Raw genomic sequence first — 25935 nt, forward strand, 5'->3', positions numbered from 1 at the left:
GAAATCCACGTACCCTGATGGAATCGCGTGTGGAACTTCCCGCGCACCCATGTAATACACGTACCCTGCTCGCACTGGCCCATTCGCGTGTGTAACTTCCCGCGCACCCCTGAAATCCACGTACCCTGATGGAATCGCGTGTGGAACTTCCCGCGCACCCATGTAATACACGTACCCTGCTCGCACTGGCCCATTCGCGTGTGTAACTTCCCGCGCACCCCTGAAATCCACGTACCCTGATGGAATCGCGTGTGGAACTTCCCGCGCACCCATGTAATACACGTACCCTGCTCGCACTGGCCCATTCGCGTGTGGAACTTCCCGCGCACCCCTGAAATCCACGTACCCTGATGGAATCGCGTGTGGAACTTCCCGCGCACCCATGTAATACACGTACCCTGCTCGCACTGGCCCATTCGCGTGTGGAACTTCCCGCGCACCCCTGAAATACACGTACCCTGATGGAATCGCGTGTGGAACTTCCCGCGCACCCATGTAATACATGTACACTGCTCGCACTGCCCCATTCGCGTGTGTAACTTCCCGCGCACCCCTGAAATCCACGTACCCTGATGGAATCGCGTGTGGAACTTCCCGCGCACCCATGTAATACACGTACCCTGCTCGCACTGGCCCATTCACGTATGGAAATTCCCGCGCACCCCTGAAATACACGTACCCTGATGGAATCGCGTGTGGAACTTCCCGCGCACCCATGTAATACACGTACCCTGCTCGCACTGGCCCATTCGCGTGTGAGACTTCCCCCGCACCCCGGTATACACGCACACGTATTTTTTGTCAGCGGGTCCGTGTTTGTCGGTACCCCTTTGCACGTCATTTGTCCTGGAGGGCCACAGTATAGGACATTCATCATGGCAGTATATAGGTGCTATTTGTTGGCGCACCTTTTGGCGCACATTTCTTACAGCCGCAGAGACGCTACCGCCTGCTTTCTTGTGGAGGTCGTGTTTGTGCCTGTGCGCTGGTTTGAGCGTGCGCTTTTTTGCCCTATTCTATTCCATGAATACGTGTTGTAGGCTAGCGTGTGGGCGTTCCGCGCACTTGTGCCCTGTACTTCCCCCGTGACGCCCACGTTTTGGCAAGTTGTTCCCCATTCCGAGTGTTACGCCCGTGTTCCGCCTACTTTTGTTGCGTGCGCCGCGCTATGTGCGATTTTCGCTCTGGCCTGTGCGATTTTCGCTGTGACCTGGCGCACGCTGTTAGATGGCCTGTGCGCCAACGTGCGCCGCGCACTTTTTTATCGCACATCTGCTGGTTTTCTGGCGCACGGACTTCCATGAATCGATGTGCGCTGCTTTTCGTGCGATTTTCGCACTTGCACTGCGATTTTCGCTATTCCACTGCGATTCGCACGTTTTTGCCCACTTGCGCCGCGCAAATTATTCCATGAATCGGCCTCTTAATGTTTTTCAATAGCATGCTCAAATTAAAATTGTGTCCTCATTTAACATTTCGCAACAGCATAACAAACACTGCTCTCTTTGATGACATAGTGCTTTCTGTTTATACTGATGATGTCACGCGTGATGTCATTACGTTTTGGGTGCCATTTTGAATTTGGAATAGCCGCATTTGCGATCGCGGCAACGAAACTAAGAGGACTGATGCAGAGCAGCCAATGCACCAGGAATTTGTTCTGGGATCTTTCCCCAATAAGAAGGTAAACTTCTTTTTGGTAGCATACCTGAGCATTATTAATTGGGAATCATGGTTCTATCAAGATACCAATTGGGTTTCAATACCAATTCAACATATGGATTAGTCTTGAAATAATTTAACACAACGTTATAAAATAATTTCAGAAGCCATATGTTTAGGCAGGATTATTAATGAATACTCCAACCTATTTTGTTGGTAGTGCCATAAATATGCAACTAATATATAATTTTAACTCAGTATACATCAAAGTACTCACACACACTGAAATCCTTTTCTCCATAGGATTTCCATGAAAAAAAATGCAACCAGAAATGATTTTCATGCAATTGAAGCCTTGTAGTTACTAGTCACAGCAAGCTAAATATCTACATCATTACTGATTCTAAGGTAAGAATCTCAACCTACTATGAGTCCCACAATATTGTGCAATGTCTCATATCAATAGGTTGTATGTAATATTTCTGGAAATGGTATCACAAACAAATTCCCCTAACTTTGGACCTAGGTGTATCAGATTACCAACTAGTCACCAAGACTAGTACTGGTGACGCCGATTGAGATCAGTGCACCACGACATTTGCCAAAGGGTTCATGACCTTGGACATACTCTAGGTTGAGTCAGATTAAAACATTACTATTTTGTTTCAACTTTCTTCTTCTTGGTCTGACCCAGATTCCTTGGGTAACTTGTCTTCAGCCCTTTGGAGATTTCAACTGAATCTCAGGTGTTTCTAACACAGTCTATAACGGGGAACTGGTGTGTGTGTGTTATTCACGATCTCACAATATTGGCAAATAATGATAACAGAATTCATTTTGTACAATGACTATTTATGTTGAGCCCTTCTTAGGGTCACTATCACATTAAGGGCACGTGGTGCAGTTTATGATGACTCATAAGGACTTCTTTGAAAACTATGAACCATAAATTATGTGAGATTCACATATAATGGTTGCGAATATAACACATTTAAATTTTGCTCAATGTATTTTTCCCTTTTCTTTCTGTTCTCTGAATTTTTATTCTTATCTACAACTGATCCCATCTCTCCGAACCTGGCCTGATGTGTGACACAATATGGTATGGTTTATCCAATGTAATAGCATTTCTTGCAACACATTTATTATGTTGTCATGTATTATATTTGTTACACTTAATGGTATGTACCACATTGGTATTTTCATAATTTGACTATTGCATATACAGCCTTGACAACGACCATAGGTCGAAACACCTGTCGGCTGGCTTTTTTCATATTACTGAAGAATAAAACACAACACATTTCAGGAATTGGACTGTTGTAATAATTGGTTGGACTACTCAAGAGCTTCACCAAAAGACTGGTTTCAGCGTGAGGTACTCTCCCAAATCATAATAATCTTTGTGTACATTTATTCACAAACCTTTGTGGGAAGTTTGAGGGAGTTGGTCATTCTTGCAGCCAAACGTATGCATTTAATTTTCAGGCATTGTTAGTCTTTTTTTTAGGTTGGTGATTAGCGCACCTATGTAGATCGATCCCACAGGTTCAATTCTTATGAGTTATTTATGGTGCCCACGGTTGATGGAGAGGGAAGAAAAGATAAATAGAAGAAAGAAGTAAGTGAACTTGTACAAGTTGGGAAGAAATCCAGGAGAGAAGACTTTGATTAAATGCGTTCTCAATGTTCTTCCATGCTTATTAGATTGTATGCCCTATTCAGGCTCCTATTTTTGTACTAATGGAGTACTTTATTTTCAGTTTCTCCCACATTCTCCTGTTGTGGAAGCCCATGCCCTCGTAAGAGAAGAAATCATAAATCACTTCACTTTTTCCCTGATACATTAGAATAAGTTTTCAATGAGCTATGGACAATAAGATGGGGCTTGCATTTGCAGACCTTCTTCCAGAGACTCTGGAGTGTCTGTGAAAAAAAACATTCCAACGAATAGAGCAATTTAGAGATAGGAGGTTCCTGAGGCATTCCAGTCATTCCCCGAAGTCTGCAGGGATGTAATTAAGGAGTAACTAATGTGTGATGAAGTGAGCAAGAAGACTTGGAAGAATACATCAGTTTATTAAACTTTCCACCATTATGATGATTTGATGACACCAGGCACAGCACCTCAGGATTGAGGACAGACTGGGCAATGATAGAGGGCATTTCCTGCACACACTGAAATGAGAGATAACATTTGTGAGCTGTGAGTCCTTTGTAAAGCCAGATCAACACTCTGTACAGAGGGTAATGGTCAACTCGGAGCCAGTGTGCAGTAGCAAGTGAGAACAACACCACCACCAATCAAGCAAAGACATGCTTGTTTTGTTGAGTGAGAACAGAGGAACAGGATTGCAGAGTGATGCCAGATGTTCGAGAAGCACATATCCACCAAGGAGATCCATGCAGGAGAGGGATGAGTGAGCAGTTGGAAGTTGAAATGATGGGATAGCAGGGAAGTGGCCCAAGAGGGTTTAGGGTTTTGTTGAGGCTGGTTGTTGGAGTAGAGAAAATGAAAGATGTCCAGGGGTTTCCAGTGTGGTGAGGATTAGAGTGGACTCATGCGGCAGTAGGGAGAGATAGTTCCTACAGTTATTTGACACATTACTTGAACAGATAATGGCTCCCTGCTGGAACCAAACGAGAACAGTATTAGAGCTGGCATTGTGTGATTAATCTGGTGGAACAATGCTGGCTGCTCTCAATGCTGGTGTTGTTCTACCAGTCTGTCTGGATGCCAATGATGGTGGATCTATGTGCTACCAGTGTGTTTTTCATTTTAGTGTACTTTTATTTTGAAGACAATACAGTGTAGCCTCTTTAGTATATTGGTACTGGTAGCCACTTGCTCACTGAAAGGGAGAAAACTGACTACCAAGTGATTTTTAAGTCCTTTGATCAGACCATGTTGTTTTTACCCCTCATGTTTGTGGTTTTCACCATTGTGATTTTGGTTGTTCTGCCTATGGGAGCTCAGAACGGGACCTTTATGTGATAGTAATCGAAGCACAAAATTAGCCCACAGGCATGTGTGAATGTTTGTTTGTAGGTGTATCTGTCGGTATCTCAAGCCATTCAACCAACCCTACCTATTATGTATGGCTACTCATTATGTGGCCCTCCAGATGTTTTGGACTACAGCTCACAATACCGCACCATGGACCATGTTGGCTAGTGCTGATGGCAGTTGAAGCCCGCAAAATTCGAACATTCTCCAAAATATTCTACTTCATGTAGAACTAGAATGTAGAAGGTGTTATGAGGGAGGTGGAGACGTGAAAGTAGAGGTGGTTGTAGAGGGAGGTTGCAAAACGAGCAGGTGGGGCTTTTTGCATTTACAAAATAAAGACGTCAACTCACGATTTGGGTGAAGCCTCCTATTTCACTGATGGTGATGGATTCTGTGAACAAATATATTGTGTCGGACATTCCTGACATGTTGGGTAACATAAGTGGAGTGAAAGTGCTAAGAATGATAGACTTGAAATCGGTGTAACATCAGATTGTTTTGCATCTGTCAATAAGGAACATCACTGCGTTTATTTTGAAGAATGCTGGGTTGACACTCAGCAAATAAAAATGCATGTTCCAAAAGGAGTGATAACGTATTTAAGTAATGAGATTTCAGAGTTTGGTATTCACTCAAAGAAAGAGCTGGTTGATAATATTTTGCATTTTTCCAGTCCAAGAAATAAAGAACAGATTGTTTCATTCCTTGGGATGGCAGAGTACTATTTTAAATGTATTCTGAATCTCTCTGCCAAGACTCAAAACATAAGGAAATTGGTGAAGTAGGGAGGGAAGTTTGAGTAGGATCCGGGATGTGACTCTGAGTTTCAGGAGGTCAAGTTGGATTTGAACTGAGTTCTTACCTGGAGAAATTTCAGTCCTTTGAGAAGTCGCATATTGGCCATTGATGCCAGCAATCGTGGGCTAGGAATTGTTCTGTCTCAGAGAAGTGATACACAAGATTATATTATATAATTTGCCTCCAGAGTGCATAAGGATGTAAAAAGGAACTGCTGAACTATAGAGAAGGACTTGTTGATGGTGAAATGGGTGATTGATAAGTTTAGGCCCTTTTTGTAGGGCACAAGATTTACAATTCGCTCTGACCACAAGCTGTTGAAGGAGATAATGACTACAAAGGGTTTGGACAATGTGATTTTCAGAATAAGGAAATGGATTACGGGTTTAAAGGAGTATACATGGGATATGGAGCATGTACCAGGTTTTAGGAATAACACTGCTGATTGTCTTTCATGTCCGACCAATTTGTTAGAGGAGCAGGATGTGAACGAGGAGAGGGAGGATCAGATACTGAAGTTCGATCAAGAAGTGGTATCAGTAGAGGAATGGGAAGATGCTATGATTGCAGATGCTGTGATGATGGATATAAAGGAGAAGTTAGTGGTTTTAGGGGTGAACAGATATGGAAAGGGATGGTACCCAAGGCTATGATAATGATTCTTGATGAACTGCATGCGAAGGGATGCATGATTTTGTGAGGTGATAAGTTGTTTGCTCCTGTGGGAGTGCGGAAAAACATTCTTATTGTATCGCACAAAGAACATCAGGGAATGTCCAATACTAAAAAGCTAACGAGGCAAGACTATTGGTTGACGGGGATGGATGTAAAAGGGGAAAGATTAATAAGAGAATGTAGTGATGTAGTGTGTGTGTGAGGACTCTTCCAAGGGTTTCACCAGCAGAACCAAGCCAGTGACATTAATGACTGTTCCATCCATATAGGTAGGGAATTTATGGGACTGGATACTGTGTGTCCTGTGAGAAGTCAAGGAACTCCTAAATAGTGTATAGTGTTAGTGGATATGTTGTCTCGATGGGTAGAGACATCTTGGGTACACAATATATATACCAGTGATATAATTTGATTTCTGGACACAATTTTTAAGAAGGAAGGATATTCCTCTATAGTATTGAAGGACAACAGGCTGCAGTAGGTGTCTGAGGCGATGGAGCCAGTTTTGAAAAGTAACAGCAAAGAGCATAGCAACAGTGCAGTTTATCATCCAGAAACAAATAATATTATGGAAAGATCCAACAGGGTAACATGGTTATTAAGGACAACATCCAGGGTTCTATCTCGGAAGTGAGAGTTTGGAGGAAGGCAGCTGATGATATGGCGGTGGCTTACCAGTTTACTCCTCAGTCAACCACCGGTGTATCTCCCTTTGAGATGCAGAGAGGGAGAAAGCCCAATGCTGGGGTATGTCTGCCGTGGTTAGGGAGGGCTAAGTTGAGCAAGATTAATATTCATATGGTCAGGAAGAAGGTTAAGAAGCCATAAGAGAATAAGGTTCATTTTGATCTGAGAAAGGCAACCAAGGAAAAGGTTATCAGTGTAGGAGATTGGGCGCAGATAAAACTTCCTCCTGAATGGAATGGAGGAATGCAGGATTAGCTTGATCTGAGGATATCAAGGTGGTGGAGAGCTTGTATGGAGCAGAAAAGACTTCAGATGGCAGAGTTTGGAATGTGCCTAGGGTATACAGGAAGTCTGGAATGAGTAGTGTAGAAAGGGTTGTGATGCGAGTGTAGTTAAAATGGGGTGAAAGTAAGAATGATCATCCCAAGTGAGAGTGTAGCAAACAGAGCTACTTGAGGAAGTATGTGCAGTGAATGTACCAAGGTGAATGTATGATTTATGAATCTGCTAAAAGGTTTATGTATGTTATTAAGGTTTGATGTTTGTTATAAGGTTCTGCACATAGTTATTTTAAATGCTCAGAATTGTTAATAGGTTGTTTATCCTTGTTGTAAGGGATTTTACACAGTTCACACCATGTCAATTGTTTGGGTTATAAGGAAAGGAGGTGTGTACCATTCTGCTTTATGAAGAACTAGAATGGAGAATGTGGAACACGGTATGAGGATGGTGCAGGCGAGAAAGCAGAGGCGGTTGTTGAGAGAGGTCCCAAGAAGAGCTGGTGGGGCATGCAGCAAATACAAAATAAAGACGTCAACTCAGGATTTGGGTGAAGCCTCTTATTTCAGTTACATATCATGTAACCAAGGAACCTCTGCTAAATGCTGCTCTTCCTCCCTTTGATCCAGTGTTACCTGCTGGATATGCATGCACTGCAGCCTCTGGACACTCCTAAAAGCTGCTGAATTTGGTTTGACTGGAACGGAAGTAAAATCTGATGATGTCTCTACAGGAAATCAATGGGTATGTTTCTGATCACTCACAAGAGCCTGCTACATCATGGAACTTATTTGACTTCATCTTCACAGATATCTTCTTTCATGACACCCTTCTGAGTCCTGTCCTGCAGTTCTTTGTCCTGATTGGAAAATCACCGACCTTTCGCCAGAAGGCCAATATTGGTACTGTCTGTTGCTGCTGTCCATTCATCCACGAAATTGATGGACATTTCTGTGAGCCTGCTGACGTTGCCTGCATTGCTGATCCTACTGCTACCAGGGTATCTGTGTGCCATCCTTGGATTAGGAAAAGGAACTGAGACCAGCAGAAAACATGTTGTCTCACCTCACCTCTGCATTCTCTAAACATGGACTGTTTCTCTATTGGTCAGCAGCCTTCCCCATGTCTTTGGAGATCTGGGCTTGTAATATGTTGCTGTTGTCCATCTTCAGTGCCTGGGGGCTCAATGTTCCTGAACTTGTGGGTCACCTGCAAATTCTTCATGCAAAATGCCCTCCTGTCTGGTCTACCATCAGCACCAGTTGCCACCACCGCAACTCCCCCTGAACTTTCATAACACTTAACCTTTATTTTCAGTAAAACTAAGATTTGCCATTCTGAGAGTTAGGCATATCTCAGAAGAATTACAGGCAAACACTATATAGTCATGGTTTTGAACCCTAGCCAGAAGACTTTTAAAAAATGACCCCACTAATTTATTTTTGTCAGGATAAATAGGGTAAACTCCCTTGGGGACTAAGTCAATATACCATTAAAATGGTATACGTATCTTGGAACCATCCAAGGAAGAACGGGATGGGTTAAGCTTTAAGGTATCAGGTTCTCCTATTTGGAATATTGCCCCCCCTATGGATCACCACTCTGCATGCTGTTTCAGGGATATAGCACCAAACATGCTTATGTGTCCAAATCACAGTCTCTGTGCTTTCTATATTCCCCAGTTATTCTTTTCCACAATTATTCTCTAAGGATTTTAGCACACAACTCGCTTCCCTTTCTGCAATCACAAATTCAGGGATGTAGCGTCCAGCGTGCTCTCTGTAAACCATCCAGGGTTATAGGGCCTGGCTCATTTCTTCTTGCCTCAAGGGATTTAGTGACCAACTCACCCTTCAGGGATGTAGTGGCATTTTCAATCTACAGGCATATACTGCCCAGGCCACCCTTTATGGATGTGGTATGCAGCTCACTCTTCAGGGGTAAAGTGCACAGTACATGCTTCGGCAGGCTACCCCCTTGGCTGTGTCAAGCCTTCCCACCCCTCAGACTACTCAGCTCTGATATATGAACATCTGAATCAGTCTCCCCTGCTTTTCCAGGGCAAACAATCATTTTTATTTTTTTTTATTTTTTTTATTTAGCATTTGGTTAAAATACAAACCTTTAGCCAACCTTATTGATATATCGCTATGTCTTTTGAGGAAACAAAAAAAACAAAGAGTAAAAACCATGTTCAATAAATATTTACCAAAGTATGATACATTTGTGCACTTACTAAATAACAAAGAACCTATATATTAGACAAGCTTAGACTTGCTATTTGTTGCATCGCCCTATTCCATACAAGAAAAACAGCTCTTTTTATGACAAAAGACAAATAACAACAGTTATTTCTCCTTTGCAAGCTAGCATATACAAGCCTGGTCCATGCTGTGTGTCAGCTTCCATGAGATCAGGCGTGCCACTCTGTTTGCTGCTGACTGCGGCTGACTACTGTTCCTGTTTCCCTATCTGTTTCTGGCCTATATAGACCTCTCCCTTCAAAGGATGATATCTTGCGCCCCTTCTCCCCTATTGGCTAACCTCTGGGTCCAATTGTGAGGAGGCTTCAGATGGGCCCTAGCAGTTAACTCTAATTTTTGCGGGACCTGTCATGGGTCTGTTGGCTCTCAAGGATCCATAAGCCTTGATAGCCATCTTTAGTGCAGGCAGAAGTACCAATTTCTGCATCCAGCTCTTCTCTGGCTGCCCTCAGCATTTTGGTGGATCCAGTGACTCGCAGAGTGCTGGAGGAATCTGTATTGTATATTTTCTTTTCAGATTGGTGCGCATCCATTGGAAACCCTATTGAAATATATAGATCTCATGGGCTATGCACAGCCGATGAGATCATATGCTGTCTAGTTTTCAGTCCATGTGCCAAGAGCGTGTGTGTGCGTCTCTCTGTGAGGGTCCCTCCTGGCATAAATGATCCCACAGGACCATAGAGCTCTTTACAGTGTTTCCTGTCATCACCATTTGGTGTTTGGGGTTGAGTTTTTACATGGGTTCCCCCTGACATATGAAACCACACAAGGAGGGTTGATCATGGGCTGAGTCCACTTGTCTTGCCCAGGTGCCCCGATGATCTATATTCATATTTATTATACAAGGATGTGCACCCCCAACCACTGACCTCATATGCAGTTGGGAAATAGGCCTTTGAGTACAGGGCGATGGTACCCAGCTACTGTCCAAATCCTCACAGGCAAGGTCACCGGGCCTTGAGATGGGGCTTGGAATGGGAGGGTGACTGTCCCCTACCTAGTACTGTCCCCAGGTTGCACACAGCTCTGCCAGTAAGACCCTCGTAGACCGGCTTTCCCAGGCTGCAGAGCCCACTCCATTCCTAGGGACAGGGTGAGGCACCTGACTGTCTCACAATCAATATAACGTTCCTTCTTATTTCTCTCTGGGAATACAACTCACTGTGTTAATGGACCTTCAGCAGACATTGTGGTGCAACCTGCAGACCACAATTCTAAATGTGCGCAGGGCGACCTAAGCATTTCACCCTTATAAAGTCAATAACATTAGTACCATTGAATTGTGAAATACATCCTATTATTGTTCAGCAGACACAATTCCATTTGTGGGGTGCTCTACATTTATATAGACTTCCTTTTCCATGTAATAGTTTACACTTTGAAGCACAAATTAGCCACAACAGTGAATCCCAGCAGCCTCAACCTATAACCATTGTTTGATGTCGGACCCATGAAGTATGCAGGGTAAAGCTAGAGACAGAATAGTTATTTAGGGTTATAGCTGAAGCGTGATTACACAAGAGGTAAACACGTTATGTTTTCTTCTCTGTGCATTGGTTTCCAAGTACTAAATAGGCAATATTATAATTACGTGTGGTAAGGTTGGAGACCACCTGGAGGTTTGGAGGCCATAAATCAATGGTTATAGGTAGAGATTTATTTTGTTTAGTTTGGTGTGCTGTCTTTGAACACCTCACATAAGGCACATGTAAGATCTTCAGCAACTAGGATACGAATGTTTTTGATCATAACCCAGGAACGGTTCTAGGTCGCACATTTCAGGGTTGCTTTGGTGTGCCTTAGGAAGACCCCAGAATCCTCTGTGCCCCTGTTCAAACCAGTAATGCACGCGGTGCACACCAATATCTGCATCATGTCTGTAAACACACTCAGCAAAAAAAGTAAAAAGTGTTCCATCAAAACACTGACGAATTGTGTTCGTGGACCAGCAACAGAAGTTCCTATTCCCGCAGACTTATTCCAGCCAATGGTTCATCAACATAAAGACCCGAAAATGCTTCTTTCCCCTTGCTCCTGATACTCCTTCACACATGGCAGAAGACAGATCGCTGATTCATACCACGTGGGCAGTACAAGGCATTTGAGCTCTGGACCTACACATGTTCCTGAGCATTTCACTCCACGCATGTGTTGAACCCTGGTCATATCCTGTACGCTCACGTGTGGGTGGTGGAGTTCTGCAATGGTGGCTGCCACAGCAATTAGAGTTCCTGATATTGCTCCATTCGTTTCACTGGATTGTACCTGGTTTCTGCAGGTACAGAACACCCTGTCACAAATTACTGACTTTAGCCAATTTCAGTGGGGGGGGGGTGGTGGGGAGGGTTGGGGGGCTATGAAATTGGCGTCTCTTTTGGCATGGGCAAAGTAACTGTCAGAGTGGGGTTTTGTGATGAATCAGAATGTGCTGTCACATGGTAGACTTCTGCACACTTTTCTGCAAGAGATTCCTTTGCATCTGCAGCTATCAAAATGTGTCTGTTACCGGTCCTCTTTCTATGACTTCATCACACGCAACAAACTTTCCATTGGAACACTGAATATCTCTCAAGCTACCTCGACCTTCCCTTGAGGTTTGGGGTTCGGAAGAAGATGTGTGGAGCTTAGAGGGCCGTTTCATTTGTTCTTGAAATCCCCTTGAACTTCCACAAACCTTAAAACATAAATTTCACGAGCCCGTGTACGAATATTTTGGTTCTACACACGATGACTGATGGGACTTACTTGAGAGGGGAACGTAGAACCTGCTGCCCTGGAGTAGGTACAGACATTGGCAGGAAAGGGGAAGGGAAAGTATTATGGCATACTACAAAAGGCACGTGGCTTCAAATACATAATTTGTATTATTTTTGGATACATCTTCCTTCCCCCGCCCAGTCTACCCAGTCTACCACACTCCCCTTCATTTGAATATAATTTCTTATCTTTTTAAAAATCCTTCCCCTGCTATCCCGGCCTCCTAGCACTCTTTTGGACTTTTAGGATGATATTGACTCTTTTCTTTAGTTCCCTCAGCCCCTCACCTGCACATTCTTACTTTTTGGTGACTTTATTATCTACCTTTCTTCTACCCATTTCCCCCTCTCTCTTCATGATTCCTTCTATTTAACTCAGCTCCCAACTCCTTCACATATCTCTTGATCGTCCTTTGATCTTCTCTTGTCTTTTACCCGTTCCACTGTTCTGGTATCTTCCTCACCCTACTCATATCTCCAATAACCTCCTTCTGTGCTTCTTTCCCATGTTTTCCTCTCACTCAGTTTCTCCTTCTGTCTCTTCTTATTTTTCATATCAAGTTCTTTACCCGTCTCTCCCCTCTCTTAATAACTTCTCCCTGCTTCCATCTGATCATGCTGTGTTACTCTCGAATGTGACTCCCCTTTCCTTCACAATCCTTCTCTCCTTATCATAAACTCCCACAACCCTGGCTAACTCTTTCTTTAACTTCCCTGCAGACTGCCCCCTGCAGGGCTGAATGCCTTTGGAAGATGTCCCCATCCTCCCTGACTAGTCTTTTTTCTCTTCATTCCTCCTATGATCAGTCATTATTGGCTGCTAAGAAGCAACACTTTCCGATCTTACTATCTATGTGTCACATCACCCTTGTTGTCTGTTCCAACTTTAAAAAAATATTCTTCCTCCTTGCACCCTGATCCCTCCTTATGTTCCCCACTGTCTTCTTCTGATTCCAGTGACTATGTTGCTTGTGATGTTTCATCCTTGAACTCTTCTTCTCCCTCCTCTTCTTCCACCTCAGCCAACCCTCTTCTCATTGGTGCATCATCTCTATCCTAATCATCCCAACAAATAGATTCCGAATCAGACACTGCTGACCTCCAACCAAATGGTCACCCCGCAGCCACCCTACTATCTCTTCCATCCCTCCCGGTAAAACATCCAATAGTTATACGTACGCCGACATAAAATCACTCTGGACCCTGACTTATTTCTCTTCCTCCTTTCCTTTCAAAACTTTTTCAGCACGCTTTCTACTCACTGCTTTCCCCCTATTTAGATCTTGCCTGGCTCGCTCCTTTTCATCCTTCTCTGCTATTCAATTCTTCATTGCATCTCTCATCTTCTCTTGCATTGATTATTGATCTGCTTTGCTGGTTGGTGTTTGGTATTTCTAATTGCACTCATATACACTCTATTTATAGATCTGCTTCTCTTTTGTTTTTCACCACATACTTCTTTCGCCCTATCTTTTTCTTTTGACTCCTTCTCCAAATGTCTTACTATTGTCTAATGTGCATCCATGGTCTTGCTCCACTCTATCCGGCGGTTCTCTCTTATCTCCCTGTCCATTACCTTTCGTTCACTACGCACACCATCTCAATTCCTGCATACACGACCTCCTCCGTGTGCTCCTTTGTTTCTATTCTTTCTCAGTTCTAGCAGCTAAACCCTGGACCCTTCTTCTGTTAATCTGCCCCTCTTCACCTATTCCATACTGGTCTTAAGCATCATCGGCTCTCTACTCTTCCGAACGTACCCTTTAATTTGGGCCCAGTGTATTTGTCATTGTCACTTGATTTATGTAAAGAATTTCAATATGTACAGAGTTTCTGAGAAAATACTTTATAAATCCAAATCCACCTGTGTTTATAGAAACAAGAATATTCTTACCATGGAACAATGAAACGATTATCTGTATCCACAATTGCACACATTAATAATAAAACCTTTGAAGTGTATCAACTCATTATTGCTCAATGTTGTCTTAGTCCGGCCATGAAGTCCACCACAATATCCCATTGTGGTTCGCAGAGGTGACTGGGGAGCTGAGAAGACATGCACATGCAAACAAAAAAAAAAAAATAGATAAATAAATCGATATCGAAAATGTCATTTTATGATTAGGAGATGCAATACAAATATCCATACAATTATATTACATTTTAAGATTGCAATATGTCATCAACAGCAACGTGTTTTTGAAGTTACAAAAGTGAAAGTATAAGAACTGAAAGCTGCCTAGTATCTCTCAGTTGATGCAGGCAATTCGCCACAGCATCTCTCTACGGCCCACAGCTCTGAAAGGAGTGTGACGTTGGTAGGAGAGAAGAGAACATGAACCTTTCAGATGTGTCTTTATAATTCCATTTCCACAGGTACCCGTTCTTTTAAAAGAGCACATGGTAATCTGCGCACATTAAAATGAAAATGCATAACTGCACATACTCTGTGCAGGTGATAGTGTTCACACAATAAAGCCCAGTAATCAAATCTAGGCAAACTCTGTTGTTAGTCAAATTGTGTCATTTTAAAGATTTCACAGCTAAATGAGATGCAAAGTGTATTAAAAAAGTATGCACAATGCAACTCTGAACTGCTATAGTTACTGAAACTACAGAAATATTTTTTTTTCTTTCTTTTTTTACCAAACTCTTCAAAGAATTCAGTCTCAAAATCCACATGCAAGTTGCCTCTTTGTCTGATTAATGGCATTTTTTAGAGTTATGCACACCAGATTATGGCTTTGTGTGACCCAGCTGACTGCAATGTGTGACAAGTCCGTTTTTCAACCTGTCTTGAGAGACTGGTGACCTTGCAGGCTGGAGTTCTCCTTCTCACTATTATTTATTCCACTCTTCTGTTCTTTCATTCAGAGATCCGGTGCCCTGCTCAGCCTTCCACACCAAGGGATAGCATGCCCTTCTCTCTCTCTCTCTCTCTCTCTCTCTCTCTCTCTCTTTCTCTGGTGAAGAGCTTTGTACACTGAAATGCACGGTTATGTATTGTCTGTCTACAATTCTAGGGTGGATGTGTTTAAGTTCTCCAAACTGTTAGGGTTAACTGGAAGGTCAAATGTGGCCCTAGGTGTTAGTCAAGGCACCCTAAACTCGGCATTCAGTGATGTTGGACCTCAAATGATGCTGGGACACTCAGCTCCCAGTCACCTAGGAAAGGGGCAAGTAACCGGCCAATTCACTGATTGGCTGAGAGTGACGGGGTCCTGATATTGTTTCTGTTCATCTCAAGGTATACATTCAGGTTTTCCAATGAAACATTTCTTAGAATGAATAGCCCGTGTGGTCAAGCTGCCCACAGGAACTCTTAAGAAGAATTTAGGAATTCAGTCTATGATGCAGATGGTACTTCAGGAATTGCATTCTTTGGGTGTTTTAGTAGATTGCGTTAAGATACTTATCTTTATTTAAGATCATGGACCTTCTGCTTGCAAGTCTCAGTATCCGAGGTCTCCTGTAGGACCAGGAAGGAGTGGCAGGAGTATCTACAAGAAAGAGTGGCAGGGGTGTCGAAATGACAAAGGTGCAGGTGGGTGTCACAAAAAATGTAGATGATGCAGCTAGAGGGCTTTGCAAAGACCCTCTTTGCAAGAGAGGTGGAGGTTTCGTGGAGGACGGCTACAGGAGGACTCCAGAAATGCCACTTCGGGTAAGTAGACATTCCTCCTGCAAGTGAAATGTGTGGGTACTTTGTTTGGGTTTCATGTTATCGTAAGCACCTTCTATGTTCAGGCTCTGTCAGCTGCCAGTGTGTCTGAGTGCAGTTATTTTGCCACTTTGCAGTTTGGATTGACATAATGACCAGGTCAAGCACGTCCTTTGGAGGCCACAAGTGCAGAGGCATCCATCAAGGCTGGTTCAGCCAAAAAAGAGGGGTTCCATGTGTTAATATCCTTGCAAGAATATCACCATACAAAAATACTGCCTTTATTACTGCCTTATTTTTGCAGCGATATTAAGCCATGGAACATGTGGGGTAACCACTGCAACCCCCATAATTTATTTTTTTAACAGAGCGGGGGATACCGCCACAACCCCTGGTCCCAATAACCCCATAAATTATCCCCAATAATAATATTCTCTATGGCCTTACCCCACGACCATATATATGGCAATATTATTGGTGGGGATAATATTACCTGATACCAAAAGAGGAAGGTAAGCTCTATATTGTTATGATCCAGGCAGCCAGAGAGTCACTTGCCCACAAGTCTTACACCACCATTTTAAGTCTGGAGTTTCTTAGCAAGTTGCAGAAAACAGTAGAGCTTCCTCATCTCCTTTCCTGGGATCTGTATCCTCTTTAGATCCTAGCTCTTCTACAAATTACATATTGCTCATCCTCCATATTTATGTGGAATGGGGGGTCACCTTCCTACAGCGTTATATCGATTCACATCCATTTGTAGCCCTGGAACAAATGGGTGAACCCACATAGAGACTTTACCGGCAAACTCTCCAGATATGCAAAGCAGACTTATGTCTGTGTTCCCCTAGTCATGATGGTCAAATTTTGCTCCCGATTTGTTTTTATCAACTTTCCCTGCTACTTGTCTTTTATGGTGATTACAACCACCATGTCCTATGTTATTGCACTTTCCCCTCCCTAACCATTTATAACGACTCCTTTTAGCCAGCTAATGTGTTCTCCCTTATTCAAAAGGGTTCTTGTTGGATCTAAGGGAGTGTTTTTCATTCCCACTATTTATTCATCATTGGTGGAATCAACCTTAAATTGAGACATCCAATTAGAATCAGTGTTATCTTAACATGGCAACTGCAGCCATTAAACCAACTGGCTTTCCAATCCATTACCATATATGGCTATGTCTGTATTTCATTGAGTCTTCCATAATGTTAATGGGCCTCATTCTGGGTGTGGCAGTCCAGAAATAAGGGTGTGAATGCAACTACCGGCACCCTATCCAGACCACCAGACTACGAGAATGCCTGCAGGGGACGGATCTCCCGGCAGGTATAACCTGCCACGAGTACGCGCTGCTGCAGGCATGTTTCTCACTGAAGCACCGGCAACGTTAGCAATGTTGGTGGTGCTTCCGTGTCCCCATTTCCATGGAGTCCTATGGAACTCCACAGGAATGGGGACTTACAGTTCCTGCCGTCTGACATCCCAGGCTGCATGACTTGTAATGTCCCGGTGGCTCCGGGATATTAGGCGGTGGGGATGGTGTAATGAATGTAAAAAAATCAATAAAATTATACCTCGTCCGTGAACAATTCAAAACTGGTGAATAGCTTTGCATCTACCATGCAAGTCTCAGAAGATGTTATATCTGGGAATGGATTGCTTGATAGGGCTGGTGGCTTGGAATACTGTACCAGTGATGAAAAGTTGTCATGTGAAAGAGATTGTTGCCTGTCCATCCAAACTTTGCAAACACAATTCATTTGAACAGCAACGGTCCTGATGCCCTTACATGTGCAACTCTGGTGAAGACTCTACTACTTATTCTTTCAAGATGCCAGAGTTCTCTAGTAGAAGCGCCAATGACAAGCATTTCAGAGACACTCCTATACTCCTGTATTTTTCTATTTTCCTATCTTTCCTCTCTTAGAATCATGATCTACCCAGGCTTAACTGTCTTTAACCCTTATGTGTGATAAACCCAGCCTTCTTTCCTTCTGTCTTTATACTGCTTTGTGAATGTTGACCAAATCTCTACACAACTGTGTTGGGCATGTCATCTGAATGTCATTCATGAGCCATTGCCAGGTCTAGAGGTGCATTGGACCTGTTGTACTGGAAATTGTAAAGGGTGGCAATGCCCTCATGAAGGGAGTCCAGTTTATTTGATAAAACGTTATTTGCTAAAGGATTGCAAGATTCCTAGAGGAAGGTACATTTGATGTTGATCAGTGTATTTAAGACATACTACAGTCTCTTGGATGGAAGGTTCAAAGAAGATATTGGGGTTTGTACTTTGAATGGTACACAGAAGCTACCAAAAGATGTTTAGAATCTAAGACTTGAGCCTCGAAACAAATGCCCACAAAAGCTCTGAGAGCAGCTAAAGGAGTTAAAAGCAGAGCAAGTTAATTTGACAGTCCCTAAAATCAAAAAGGTTATAGTTGTATTTTACTGGTGTTTTTAAGAGGTCCCAGCACTGAACGACTCTCCAGAAGATATCCTTGATTTATAAAATCCCGTTAAAGTGAATCCTTTATCTGATGAGCCACTCAATCAACCTCAAGTGGCAACATCTGCTCATCCATCTGTGGCTGATAGGCAGGTTCAATTTCAGAGTTTGGACTCATCTGACAGTGAACAACCTGTATATAGCCAGTCTACCCCTAAACGATCACTGATAAGCTTTTCTTCAGCATCACTTTCAGCTATTGATAAGTGATATATAACACATCTCTAATCGTTTTGCCCTTCATCCATGCCCATTAAGACATTTTCCTGGGGCACGTAACACTCTAGTGCCTGTGCATTCCCCATGGAGCACTACTGATTTCTTTAACATTGTCCAAACATTACCCAAAATATGTGAGGATCCTGTTAAATTTCAAGAAGTGCTTTATGTAATAATAAACACTTATAACCCTACCTGTGCTGATTTTAATCAAGTGTTTTGAACCTGTGGGGTCTGTAATATTGTTGCACCAATGATACCACATGGCCATCAGCTACCTATGTAAATTGTTCTGTGGGAGGGAAGAATGTTGCATGTTTGGTAGACAGTGAAGTATCTCATTCAACTTTGAAAGCTTCAGAATCTTCATATGTTCCTTGTTCAGAAGTCGTGGGGAATGTAGTGTGCATTGGAGATCAGCTGATGCCACACACAGTTACACGAGTTGTGGAACAGTTACTTTTGGTCCCATCTGTGAATATCATATGTTTTTACTTAGTTAATCTACACTAGTGAATTTATGAGAAGTGTATCTACTGTTTAAAATGTGTAGCACTATCGACTGTTCTCATGTTGCTATTTATTTATATGGTAGAGTATACAGAGAATTGGAATTGTTGGCTGTGTCTCCAAATCTGATGCAAAAAAAGGACAATACTACCTTGTTGCAATAGGGACTGTTGGACCAAGTTCTTCCGCAATTATCCATGCATGCAAATGATTCTGGGCGAAGCCTGCATGTGGAACCTGCACAGATTACTGTGAGCCAAGCTAAACCTCTTCCATGCATTATAGTATCCCATATTTAAAAGAGCAGACGGGGGAACACATCCTGTTAGTGAATCCTTAATTCAGCAGGTATTTATTGTCTTTATTTGTGGCCCTTGTGATGTGCCTTTTTTGCCTGTTAGAAAGCCTGGCAAAGAATTTAGAGATGTGTGCAAAACATGTGTGCTTTTAATGCAGCTGTGTCTGACACACGTTTCCTCTTCTTCCTAATCCCACAACATTACCACCTTGCTTTCCTTCAATGCCAACACATTTTTAGAGTTTTGGATTTATTTTCCACACTTTTCTCAATACCTGCACATCCTGCTCAACAACATTTAATCACTTTCACTTATAATATGCAATGCAAATTTACAAGATAACCACAGGAGTTTAATGAAAGTCCAATTCTCTTTTCCCAGATTTTGAACCAAGCTTGATTCACATTGTCTCATATAATTCAGCAAGTCGATGAGTTTATGCAGGCATCCCCCTCATTAGAATCTTGTCAATGGGATTCTCTTGATTTATTAACTGCCTTTGCTTTGAAAGGACATACAAAAATGAAAGACAAGCTTCAGTTGCACCAAATCCTACTCCATTATCTGACACAATATCTCCACCAGGAAGAGACATTTGTCAAAAGTTCAATGAATGTGGTTCTCCAGATGTCTAAACCCTGATTCAGAAAACAAATTGGAGGATTTCTTGGAATGGCTAGTTAATGCCATCAGAGATAGTGGGCTATGTGTCTATTGTGAAACCCCAACAGAACCTTACCATTGAGCACACTCTTGTTGCTCTTGTGTGGTCTACCAAGGCAAAGAGAAATTGTTTTAAAATCAAGTGGAGCTGATAAAGTGTCCTTCCTTTAGGTTTCCAAATAGTCAACTATCTTTATTGTGATAAATGTGACGGATGTGCTTTAAGAGTTCTGACTGAAATGCAAGGTGATACGTGTACTATAGTGCAGGATTGGATCCTGTTGCAGTGGACTTGCCACATTGTTTAAATTCAATGGATGCGCTGTTAGTAGAACAATCGGATACTCCAGCCTTAGACCACCCTGCCAATATAAGATGAGCTCATGCTGTTATGGATTTGCTATTGAAAGGTAAAACAAAGTATGCTTCTAATTCTGGTTTGATCAAGAATGAACAACTGATTCTGTCTGTTGCAATGTTATTGTGTATTGTTGCTGTACTTCAAACTCCATTTCCTTTCTCCTGATGTCATTTGATGGGGAACCCGATGGCTTTCTGTTAATCACTGAACATCTTATTTCTCCTAAGTTGATTTGAAAGATGTACCACTGCAGAAACCAGAGATGATATTGTTTATGGACGGGTCTTGTTTGAGGAGTTCCAAAGCGCAAATCTCTTTGGATTATGCAGTTTGTGTGTAGTAGTTTCTTGAGGCACATCAATTGCCAAATGTTCATTTTGACAAGGTTGCCTAACCAGTTGTCTTTACCCTTGCCTGTATTCTGGTTAAGGGTAAATCTGGAATGATTTAAACTGATTCCTGTTTTGCCTATGGGGGTGCACATGATGCAGGCATCGTACTGTGGAAGCAATGTGGCTATCTGATGCCAGTTATGTGTAAGAACCTGTATTCCTAACAATTGATTACATAAAGAAAGCTATAAGGCCAAAAATATTAAGCTTGGTCATAAAAATATGTTGATTGATCAACATGTAAAATAACTTTACATATACTCAACAAAATCCCCCAAATCCTTCTTCTACAACAAATAAGAGAAAAGCATTTAAAAACAGAAATGTTTATTCAGAGAAAAAAACACTAAAGTGTGCCTGCATCAGGCAATAAGATGCTCGACCTCTTTTTACACTTTCTTTAAGCCACACAAAATGTATATAATGGCCTACATGTTTCGACTAATAGTGCAGAAATAGGGTCAGTAAGCAATCATTTAAAGGTCATCCACAATACAAATGTTAGGATAGTGTAATCAAAATGTTGCATCTATTTTCTGCCTTTTAGGTTTAATTGTACAAATACAAATAAAATAAAATGTCAATATCAATGTCAAGCAAATTAAACGCATGCGTTCTTGAAAGTATGGACATGTCAAACGCATTTGATCATGTCAAACATGAAAACCATGTGTCAAAATTAAGCATCTGGGATATTCCAGAAGATCTAGTCAACCTCCTAACACTGGTGAATGAGAATACACAGGCTAGGATTAGACTGCCCAATGATGGTATCCTTTCATGAACTATTAAAATGTATATTGGCCTTAGATAAGTCTGCATCCTGTCTCTGATGCTTTCAACTTGTACATATTTCACATTAATAATGTATGGGATTCCATAAATGCACTCCCTGTGAAAATGGGTGCATTGACTGGTCACTGGTTTGATTTTGCAGATGGCCTGCTCCTTTTTGATCTTACCCCCATCGAACTTCAGAAGAAATTGACTATATTTTCATCCTATGCCTTCAATAAGAATATTTTGGTAAATGGAAACAAGTCAAATGTCATTACTTTTTCTAACAAAAGATCTGCCAAAAATGATTTCTCAAATATCTGGGATTTACCATCTCAAATAGTATTTCAATCAAAGCAATTAAGGAGTGACTGTGTGCTAGGATGCTGCCTCCGGTGGCACAACTAAAAAGGTTCTACCTTAGCCTTTGCAAGTATTTTGTACTGTCTGCATTGACATTCTACACACCTAAAGTTGTCCAAGCTCTGAACTATGGACTTGAAGTGATTCTTACAGATTTAGACCCCATTCTAAACTCTATTCAAGAACATATATGGAAAATAACTGTAGGATTAGCTATATCTATTCCGATTTGTGTGTCATGAGACATGAGGTAGGACTCATATCCTTGGAATCAATTGTCAGGTGAAAAAACTGTGCTTCTATGCTAAAACGATTTCCTACCGTCTAAATCCCGTTTTTTAATCTTAATTTAGCCTGCTTAGATAAATCTATCCCATCTCTGTATGTATTCAGATTTTCCTTAGATGAACTCTTGAATAATATTGCTCTCGAATAATATTGGCTCTGATATGAAAGAATTGGCTAATAATCCAAATACAACAAAGAGAATACTTTACCAGGTGGACTGGGTAAAACAACAGAACACTTGGGTCAGTATTTGTTAAACCTAGAATACTCAAGGCTTGTTTGAAAGTGATCTTGTTTACCTAAGTACATCTATATCTTTCATTGCAATAGTGTACAATCTATCTACAGTATATTGAAATTGAATCACTTTCCATTTCTAGAATGTCTATGTCCTAGGATGGGACATAGTATGGAGGACAGAACTTGAAAGCTGTGAAGAGTGGACAGAACTCTCGGAAATTTTCAAACATCTTGTCATTTATTGTCCAAAAACTGGAAATATTAGGCCACAATATTTTGCAAATTATGTCCACTATTCTTATAGCCAAGCAGGAGAAAATGTGTGTTCTAGATAGATGGAAGGTCATACTTCACGAATATTAGCACTTTACGGATTGTATTGAAACGTTATGAACTCTTGTAATCCACAACTATTTTTATGAATTGTATAACTGCCTATGAAATAATTCACTGTTTAATATGTTTACAATAATTGTAACTCTGATAACTGTAACTGCTGTCAGTGGGGGCAAAGTAAAGTCTTTAACATTTTAATTTAATGAAATGTGACTAAATGCATTCTCCTGTGGGATACATTAAAAGATAAAAGGATTACCTCAAAGTAGTGGGGCCAAGTTTTAAATAAATATATATATATATGGTCACAGAAGATTTGCAAAAGTGTATTCACTTTTGAATAGTAACATTTCTTTGTGAACATTGATGCTCTTCATCCTGTATCAGCTAACTTTTGGATATAGATATATTTAAAATAAGTAGATAAGAAAACCACAATGTATGTCTATGAATCCATAATTAAGTATAAGGGGCTCTCACCAATGCTTTCACTGGTATTGGAAACACTGGATGTTTCCATTGGTACATTTTAGCAAAATATAGTGAAGCAAGTTACTTCCATTCATTTTAGAACTCCACCATGCTAGAAATGCAACATAAAACAAAATCCGTTTTTGCTAGTTGATTTAAAACTAACATTACCAACTTCCAGATAATTAAAGTGGGACATCTTAACCTTTATTTCGTGTGAAGAATTACACATTCATGCCTTTTTGATAGTCTAAGCTTACCTTTTTAGAATATGTAAATATGACAGCATCACAGTCATTTACTGGCATATTCGTATTTGGTGCCACATTTGGAAAAAAACAACTCTAAATCCACCTGGACTTAGCAATCACTGTTGAAAACAAAGACAATTGCTCCCATTCTGCAAACTGGAGTGTGAATATACTTCAATTGGTTCCACTGCCAAAAAGGTGCCCTCTGCTATAAATAAGCAAGATATTACTTATATTGACTACTTCTTCAATACAACTTGCCACCATTTTGGATGAAGAATAGACTGTGTCAATCATTTTACTGCCATATTGAAACATATACACACCAGGTTATCTTTAAAAAAAAAAGATGAGAAAGATAAGTTGAGTGGCTGTCACTTAGTGTTATGCCTAGGGCAAAATTTATTAATGAACAAGTAGTGCAGCTGTTGATTTAAATTTGTCACAGCACATTTTGAACACCAAGCTATAAAGAACCATACAAACTGTCTCTTATTTTTTTGTTATTTAAAATTGAAGATAACAAGCTCATGACTATTGAAGTAAACATCAGTCTAAAATAAGTTTTACAATGCTGTACACTCCATCATCTCATTATACCTGCCTTATGGGTCTTTCAATTTCAGGATCCACATTTGTTCTTTCACGTTCAGTATATTTTCCATGATTTGAAGACTGTTAACTTTCTCATGACTTTCAATATATTCAATTCAAGGTTGTTGTTCTATATACTGTGATACAAGTGGACCCAGTTATTTCTTACACCATATATTCAACCTGTGTTTGTTGTTTGTTTATTCATTGATTTTGAGATGTTTCCAATAAAAAGTGCATTGCAATGACATTTAATATAATAGACAATATTCTGTTCTTGTAGTTTGAGAAGGCATTATATTTACACATAGGGCCTCATTACGCGGTAGGCGGTGGCCATGGTTCTATTAGCGCCATGGCTACCCCCTTACCGCATTCCGGGTCTGTGGGATGTTTTTACCCATGCATCCAAGCCCTACCATAAAACTGTGCAGTACTGGCATGGAAAACATCATGATGGCCAGAACTCCCCAGAGAGTGCACAGGGAAAACATGAAGAATAGGCTGCCACCCATTTTTGCCTATGTGGTGAACACAGGAGGGCACTGCCTAAAACCACCATTGGGCTACACACACATTAGCCTGAAACCATTGGGAATGGCAATGCTGATTGCCAAAAAGCAACTCAGAACTGTGGGGAATTCATTTTCTTAATCCCAAAAATGGTTGCAATACCGGTACTCACCACTATCAGAAAGCCGGCGTTTTAAAACCACCAGACCTTTGTGTAAAACTGAACAGAGGAACCCAAACCAGACCAAGGAAAGACTTGCTAAGAGGTGGATACAATGTAAAACTATATTCTGAAATGACTTGAAGGAAGTAATTATTTAATGTATAGGTAAAAATTGTAAGTTTGATTTAAACTGGGAACTAAAGTGACATTTAGCTGAATTCTGCCTGACAACTACCCCCGACAGGAGAAACCTGCTCAGCCACTCTTCCCAGGCCTAGCTGCATCCTGCTTCCCCACCAAAAGGAGTCGACACCTCTCTGATTAGATTAGGGGCGGGGCACTGCAGGAGGTTGAACAAAGCCTTGTCCTGGACTCAGGCAAATGTTATATTGGGGGGGCCGTAAAGTGGCTTCCTCTTGGGAGAAGTGGGAGGAGAAGTGCCTCTGGGAGCCAACCGAGCTGGAGGCCGGGGCAGACAGAAGCTTCCATGTGCTTTGGAACCTAAACCACACCCATCTGGACAACAGAGCATAATTTTTAAAAAAGATGGATAATTCATAGTAATTGAAATGATATTTTGCCTCCTATCGCAGTATTTGAATGTGTGTTGGCCTACGCCAAGTTGTCTAAAATATCATGGAAATAGACTCCGCGGCAAGGTCTTGACCTTAACGAAAATTGTGTAAGTCGCCATCTTGGATTTAGCCGCCATTTTAGGTTCTCTTGTAATGTGGAAGTCACCCTGAACATCAAAATGGAGGCCGACATTCCGAATGACATTCTGAGTGAAATTCTGGCTGTTGTGACCTCCGCACACATGAATAAGTAATATGCCTGCAGGCCACTTGTCGGGGTCGCGAACTGAGACCTTGTCCTATCCCTAACCTATGTGTAAATGAACAACTGTATCAGCGGAACTGATCAAAATGCATACATTATGGGATTGACCTGGCAAGGAACCCTAGGCCTGGTCCCAAGAATGGTGAACCCGCGAGGGGGTTGGCCAGGGCTGGATAAAGAATATAAAAGCACAAGTATTCCAATGTACGTTCTCTCTACTAATGCATCAAACCTTCGTTGAAGTTCGTTACGTTACTCTGAGAGCCGAATAGCTATCCGTTTGTCAATTGACTTTTTGGTAACTGTTGTAGCTTTTAAATAAAGCACTTTATATGTCCTTTGTAA

The 25935-nt window shown here is 41.5% G+C and overlaps 1 long non-coding RNA gene across 1 annotated transcript; it reads left to right on the plus strand.

Annotated features, from left to right (window-relative positions):
- Positions 1-1963: 1963 nt before the first annotated feature.
- LOC138521332 (uncharacterized) lies at positions 1964-25935 on the plus strand. The gene is made up of 2 exons (XR_011283016.1): positions 1964-2070; positions 22563-25935. It is a non-coding gene; the product is annotated as an uncharacterized lncRNA (long non-coding RNA).

The sequence above is a fragment of the Ambystoma mexicanum genome, chromosome 13 (genome assembly GCF_040938575.1).
Source record: "Ambystoma mexicanum isolate Mex_15411 chromosome 13, UKY_AmexF1_1, whole genome shotgun sequence".
Taxonomy (NCBI): Eukaryota; Metazoa; Chordata; class Amphibia; order Caudata; family Ambystomatidae; genus Ambystoma; species Ambystoma mexicanum.